The 6000-nt window shown below is 44.2% G+C and overlaps 1 protein-coding gene across 1 annotated transcript in view; it reads right to left on the reverse strand.

Moving 5' to 3' along the window:
* The window catches only part of LOC311271541 (pleckstrin homology domain-containing family G member 1), a 42739-nt gene extending 37090 nt beyond the window's left edge, over positions 1-5649 (reverse strand). The window contains exon 1 of the mRNA XM_084377272.1: positions 5282-5649. The gene's annotated coding sequence lies outside the window, so the exon portion shown is untranslated. The remainder of the gene's footprint in view (positions 1-5281) is intronic.
* Positions 5650-6000: the final 351 nt, after the last annotated feature.

Below are 6000 nucleotides of genomic sequence, written 5' to 3' on the forward strand. Positions count from 1 at the left end.
CCGGGGGAGGGTTTAATTAAAGGCGCAGCTGAGTTGCACTGTGGTAATTGTAGGATGAGCTCGACTCGCAGGGAGTTAAAGTCGAGCTGAAACTGAAGGCAGAGTGACATTTGCTTCCCCATATGTACGTGTGTCCTGTAAAAACGGTCAGGTAGGAAGGGACTTGGTGTTGTCTGAGGGAATACAGTACCAAGGTGGTTTTCCGGTCAGGTTTAGCTCCTGGCTAATAGGACCGCTCACCTCCATATCGGATTCCCTGTCATCAAGCTGGCCGCAGTTAGTCTCTGAGTTTATCATTTCCCTCCTAACTCAGAGCGCAGATTTCCCAACAGACGCCCCCCGACTTCCTTTTTAAAGTCTATCAACAAGCTATATAACAAGGCAGTAAGACTTTCTCATGCACCCAGAATAGGAATTGATGGTTTGAGAGTTTGAGGGGTTGCCAAGATGATCGGGCTCAGAGCGCCGTGGTGGTCACTATGACGGCGGTGAGGAATTCATCTCCAAGGCAGAGTGGCATGTGGAAAGACATTGGGAGAGAGAGAGCGAGGGAGGGAAGGAAGAAAATGCTTATTGTTAATAAACCACTCCATTCCTCATAACACTCGGGCAGTGCAAACAGCCAAGCGGGGCACAGGGTTCATACACACTCTATTTAACTTTAACTGCTGACACACACACACTCGCTTGTTTTCCGAGTGCATTGTAAACTTTAAAGTCTGCACCCTCTTGAAAATGCTTTAGTGCGGGAAGAGTGTGTGTGTAATCAGAAATAAAAACTATCCCCAACCACTTAAGCATGTCCTGGAGGAAGAAGGGCTGCAGGCGGAGGGAGGCGGAGAACTTATTTGATGGTTGTTATTGCAGCGGGCAAGCGTGTGTGTGTGTGTGTGTGTTTGCATGTGTGAAATCAGGTGCAATCACTTCCTCAGGCAGCCTGACAGCTTCTTCATTTTCTCAGCTGTCCACAGTTTAAAGCGAGGACGTTTCTGTGGTAACGTATGCAGCACATGCTGGAGAAAACGGAGAGAGTACCAGAGGGAAGAGATCCAGACTGGGAGAGACTGTGACTAATGACAGGAGTTTGAGAGGGGTGGAGGGTCTTTCATATACAGTTTCCCCCTCCCTCTGTGACGCTGTCCGTCTTTGTCATTGGTGAGATGGATCATCTGCACACACACACTCTGCTTCTTTCTTTCTCTCAGATTCTTTAAGTGTCACAACTCTTAAAGCTTTTGTTCTTGCCGCCTGAGCTCTTCATTAACCCCCAAACACACAGTTTTGTCCCCCTTTTTTCCCTCTTAAGTAGCTCCGAGGTTGGAAGTATCATTCCTCATTGTCTGACAGTCACTTGTGTATACACACTTGATAATTTGTCCATGCTCTCCAGGACAACACATACAAGTGTTTTCTAAACTGAGGCCAAAATCGTCAGAGGATTATTTGTCTGTGGCTTCCAAAACTGTTACAAATCAAAAAGTATGGAAAGAATCTGGTTTGGGTTTCAAAATGGGATTTGGTTATGTTGTAAACCAGCACTGTGGTCACAGTAATAACCACACTACTAAGGGTTATGGAACGAGCACGGACATCCTTACAAAGGTTCATTGAGTTTTTGTTGGAAACAACCAACTGTCTCCTGCATTAAAGGTCCATTGTTTTGTTGACCTGTCCATCCACCCCATGTCCTCCCGATGCAGACTGTCGATCCATAACAACGTCCCCACTGCTCATGTCACAACAACTACAGCTGGTAGACTGCTTTGTCACTTGAATGTAAAACTATGCTGAAATGATGAAAATTTTCTCGGTCAGGTGATTTTCATGTGGCACAGAAACAACACGAGCGGTCACAAATAATTCAAATTTAAAGGAATAATTCAATATTTCGGGAAATAAACAGACTGTAGATCAAAACCACTCCTATCTGTCCGTTAGCTATTAAGGCCATAGTGAAAGCTGGTTAGCTTAGCTTAGCATGATGACAGCTGGCCTGACTCTGTCTGGAGGTAACAAATATGTATTCATACAAAAAACAACAAGTAAGCACAACAATTTGTGTATTGTAAAGTCACTGTAGCACTTTAAAAACATCTGCACTGAAACTAGCCAGGTAGCTAGCTACGTAGAAGATCCCATTGTTAATCTTGCCTGTGAAGGTCTTTTTAGATCTGTAGCATGTAGAAACACTGGTATACCCACTGGTATTCCTATTGATGGCAACACTGTCTGGGTTTAGGCCTTTAATGTGAAACAGAGGGATGGAACCAGGCTTGCACACAGCGCACAGCCCCTGACCCAAAGTAAAGAGTGAGCAGCAGCGGTAATAACAGGCTGTCGTTCAGCCGCCAACCAGGTACCACAAAGCACACAACACAACTGGAGTAACTGTCGCGCTGAGTAGCTTTTTCAGGCTGAGGTAAGTGGCGGCTCTTTTGCCTTTGTTTGCATGATTGTGGCATTTCCGCATCTAACAGAGTCATTTGTTTCTGTATTTATTGGTCTAAAAAGTTAAAAGAGTGCGTTGAACAAAGGGAACTAGCCACTAATACACCTTCCAGCTGGCCAGTGAGAGCTACGGAGCAGTCCATGTAGTCCCAGGAGAGGAGGTGGGATTTTTCTGTTTGGATACTTTCAAACTTTTGCTTGCTTTTGCTGGTTTATAGAGCCTTCCCAACCCGAGCTTTTAGCTCTGTGAGTACACAGTACAGCCATCGACTTTACTGCTGTCTTAGTCTTAGTCCTAGTTGTTGATGCATGGCAGCACGCTCGTGACAGCACCTCTGTCTGTCTTCTTAGATCATCAGACTCCATCAATCATGAGTAGATTTCTGGATAACAACCAGTAAGAAGCCTTAAACATGTTCTGTGCTGATGCCAATTTTGTCCCTGTAAAATCTACAATCCTGATTGACTGTAATAGCCATTATTGATTTTCCCCTTTGCCAGATTTATGAGATTTCCAGAAATCATGGACGGTATTCCCTTGGGCCGCAGCAGTCTGCTCGCAGTGCCAGGACAAGTCCAGGAATTTCTGACTCCGGCCAGCCAGAAATCTGACTGGAGCGCCGGTTTGAGCTTATATAAGTGCAGGCATCCCTCAAAATTGGAGGAGCCGGAGGGAGAATCCAGGAAAACAAGGAGCGTCTTCGCCATTCCAGCAGACTAAACAACAGCGCGATACAGAAATAACTACAGCTGCTACGTCAACAACAACAAGGTCAACAGCCGCAGCTAATGATAGAGCAGGGTGGCACCCCAGCCGTAGCACAACCCAGGAAAAGTATTTACGATGGGAGATAATGTCAGTATTCGTCTATGCAGTGAGTTGGTATTCACATTAGCAGAGGCAGATAGAGGAGGAGAGAGGGGGCGAAAGAGCAGAAAAACAGGTGGTTTACAGGAATTATAACTTTCGTTTCCCATAAGTGAAGATTAATTGGCCGTGGGGATTGTAGAGAGAGATTTCTTTACACATCAACATTACGTGACGCAGCACATTGATTAATCCGTGTTGTCGTTTCTTTTCTTTTTTTAGTTAGATCTCACATTTTTAAGCACTCTAGTTCGCTAACGGACACATTTTTTGTTTGTGTAGCATTCAGCAGATCTGACTGAATAGAAAGCGTCCCGATTCTTAAGTGCTGCGTATTTGTGTGTGTGTATATATATTCAGTGTAATTGTGTGTTGAGTGAGTATGTGAGCATGTGTGGCGGATACATGGAGGAAGCTGTGTTTGGCCTCAGATTAAAATGCAGGACAAGGGTCCTGCTCCAGGAAAGGAGACCAGCAGAGTGGAGACAGAGGGACTTTTCTCCCATTAGGGAAACACGTGACACATACTAAAATAACATTTACATACAGTACGCCTATTTAATCTCCAATATTGTTTGAATATGAAATAAAATATTACTTAGATCCATGTCATTGTGTTTAATTTGCAAGATTTATGTCATGGATTTTTCAAGGCCAAAAGACTAGATGTGAAAACTATTTTGTAATATATTTATCATTTCCGAAGGTGTTTAAAGGGGCATTACGCAGTTCGGAGAAGAAGTTCAAACTCAGAATTTGAATATTTGATGTAATGATACAAACTCAGAAACATTTATTTTTTCCATAACTGAATAAACAAGCTGTTCTCAGAGGAAAATAAGGTCCAGAACACTGTCTGAAGGTAGAAAAGGTGGCAGGGTCCGCCACATATAAACAAAGTAAAACAAAAATTGTGTTTTAATAGATTGTTTAGGCATTAAAAAAGCAGCCAATGATGATCTTTCTTTTCTGATTAAAATTTCTTCCCCAAAACTACATAGTGCACCTTTAAGCAACCAAACCCTACAAAATGGTGGACAACAACATTTAAAAGTATCAGAGAAAGTTAATCCAGAATTTATGAATACTTTATCACCACGTTATCATCAACAGAACCACTGATAATGCCAAAAATATGTAAAGTCCCATTAACAGACAACATGACCATGTTTTTAAAGAAAAGGAAGTCAGACGACCAATAATAAAGTGACTTCATGCGATAAATCTTAATGATTAACGTCACACATGACAACAAATGAGTCCATCCCATTTTGTCCGTAAATCTGTGTCCCTCAGAAGCTGGGTGCTCCAGTTAGAGCTCCCAGAATGAGGACAGACCACAAAGGAGAACACACGTGTATGTGTGCACGCACGCACACACACACACACACACACACACACACACACACACACACACTTAGGTAAGAGTTTGAGGTTACTGTACTGAAATAACACAATCAAATAACTTCGTCTCTGGTAAAAACTGACAATTTTTTTTTTGTTGTATTCAATTATTCATTATCAAACTTTCTCTGCAAACACAGGACACCTCTATTAAAGCTAAGACTCATTTTTCTCACAAAAAAGTGTGTCAAAACTCTACTGAATACCAAATCAAGCTTAAATCAGACCAGACATAACAAACACACCTACAAATGTTGATCATCCTCTCATATACAGACTTGAAAGCCTTATCATCGCCATGCTCACCGTTGACTCCCAAGCTTGAACCCAAACTTGTACTTATGCTTCCTAATTAGACAAGTGGGCAAAGGTGGCATTAGAGTTAATTGAAACTTTGGAACGAGTAATTGGAGGTCAGACTGGGTTTGGTGGGGTGGACCTCTGCAATTATGATTCAATAAAGAGCTCTAAGGAGGCAGAAACAACTCTTCTGTGACATCGAGCGTGCGATCAAACCAGTTTGCGCATCAAAAACCGAGGCAAAGACAACCTGCCACTCACCTCACAGAGACCATTCCCACGATTAGCCTTTCCTCAGCCGCAGGTATCCCAGTATCCTGTCACAGGTTAGATCCATGTCCAGGCATTTAAAAAAGGTTTCACACCAGTACATGTGCCGTCTTAGAAACGCTGACTGACTCAGAGAGGTAGGCTCGTGTCAAGGCGGCCCGGTCCGTGGTCCACCCCTCTATGAGGTCAGTTCAGACAGAAAGAGAGAGAGGAAAGAGGGGAGAGAGAGGGGGGGGAGCAGATGGAGGCAAAAACGCAACTGAACTGACTGCCCACTGGGAGGGGAGGGGGAGAGACAGGGAGAGAAGTGCTCGCACATCCAAGCAGCCCACTTCCTGACCAATTACTGCTGCAAGACTAGTCTCTCTCCCTCTCTTTCCAACTGGACCCTTGCTCTCTCTCTCTCTCTCTCCCTCTCTCTCGTTCCTCTCCCTTCTCTGCCGCAAGAACTGGAGAGCAGCCAGCACTGCAGGCGACACTGGTGACAGAAATCACACTGGGAAAAAAAAAAAAGCGGCAGGAGCCGTCACCGAAACTGTGACGAAGAGACTGAAGAGAAGGGGATCGAGAGGTAATGGTGATTAAGAGAAGAGGGGTGTGGGTGGGTGAGACAGGAAGAGAACAGCTGATGCAGAAGAGGAAAGAAAACGAGGGCAGCGCAAGGACGAGCCGTCTCGTCTAACCCCCAAAAAACACGACAAGTGGGTCAC

Source organism: Pagrus pagrus (assembly GCF_965226575.1).
Source record: "Pagrus pagrus genome assembly, chromosome: 16".
Classification (NCBI taxonomy): Eukaryota; Metazoa; Chordata; class Actinopteri; order Spariformes; family Sparidae; genus Pagrus; species Pagrus pagrus.